Genomic DNA, 1620 nt, shown 5'->3' with positions numbered 1-1620 from the left:
TTCAATATGAATACATGAACAAGTATTGGTTCAATCCATTCCTTTGCATAGTATTATTTTTGCATTATCATTTTGGGTCAAATTTAAAAATGGTCATTTGGGCTGAATAACAGTAATGTCTCTAACACCTGTACAATGATTAGTTTGAGCATCCATCAACATTTTCCTAGATGTATGACATCTCTGTAGACTGTGCAATCATTTTTCTTTCCTGCCCTATAAACACATTATAATGTGATTATTATTATTACATCATTAAGATTCATCATCAAATAAAACTGTAGAGAAACAGGAGTTACAGAAACTACACTGAATATACACACAGATTGCCCTGAATCGTTCATACATAAATGATGCAGAATTTGTCAGTATTTTAATGAATATACAGTAGACTGAAATATCCAACCACATGTTCATAATTAGCAGTCTTGCCCAATACCTAGTACATTTACTTACTTTTGTATTTCGAGAAACTGCTTATCTCTCCTCTCCTTTGCCAGCCAAGTTCCAGCTGATTCTTGAGTGTGGGCTCTGCGTTTTGCAGTAAAGCCTTTCCGAGATAGTCAGAGCAAGCTCTTTCACTGTGGCTCCTGGGGATAGGTTTACTGACATGCACTTTGGCCCTATAGTGCTATAGGTTCATGAATAGGATGCACAGCAGGCAATCCAGCAGTGAAGCTTGCTGACCCCTCCCTCAAAACTGGAGTTTCAGCTTCAACATTGCAGTGGGGCTCTTTTGACTCCACTTTTTAAAAGGGAAAGTAAAGTGCCACGGAAAGCTCCATGGAAGTGCCATGGGCTGAACTGCCTTGCCATCGACTTATTCATCAATGTAGACTGCCTGATCATCACCACTGCATTCTATAGTCAAGAGGTAAGCTAATTAAATTGCAATGCATGTTTAAGAATTGTCAGTGTATTGAACAATACTCTTAAATGAGTGAAAATAAAAAGTGAGTGGATTTGCATGAATGCCCACACTCACTCTGAGGCTGTTTTGGACATATTAGATAAAAATCAAGCAAAGCAACCTAGGTGGTAACATGTGAATGATATTTATGAGCCATCATTCTTTTTTCTGTCTTGTCTGTCAGACTGAAAGGTAATAAGTACTGCAATAAGTACTTCTCATTGAAACTGAGAGCTGTCACCCTGCACTGGTCAGTCTTGCTTTTAGTTTTAGGTCTGGGTGCAACAGTTGACCCTCTCTTCTTCAGTGACTCTAAACTTGGACTTAAGTCTGACCCCACAAAAAAATATGCCCAGAGTGGTAATACAAGAAGTCTGGACATAAATTATCCACATAAACCTTCATGCGAGTGAACAAGTGGCTTGAATTTTGATACTTGTTTGCTATGTCAAGGCTTAACCCAGGTCCACAATATATGTCAGAGTCTATCTTCATACACATATATGCGGTTTCTATGAAAGGTATTAACTCTGGTTTAGCAAAGTGAATGCACAATCTGGTAATCTGGTAACACTCAACAATTAAAATAAAAATAAAAAATCCACATAATATGAGCTTTATTTATTTACACCAAGCCCCCATACAATTCATAACATAAGAAAAATACATTTAACTTATCTATAACAGCTTTTGTTTTGTTTGTCTTGCAT

The sequence above is a fragment of the Centroberyx affinis genome, unplaced genomic scaffold, assembly GCF_046629955.1.
Source record: "Centroberyx affinis isolate AG114_WGS23_722 - 3 ecotype Tasmania unplaced genomic scaffold, CSIRO-AGI_Caff_v1 ptg004049l_1, whole genome shotgun sequence".
Taxonomy (NCBI): Eukaryota; Metazoa; Chordata; class Actinopteri; order Beryciformes; family Berycidae; genus Centroberyx; species Centroberyx affinis.
Note: the sequence above shows the minus strand (reverse complement) of the source record.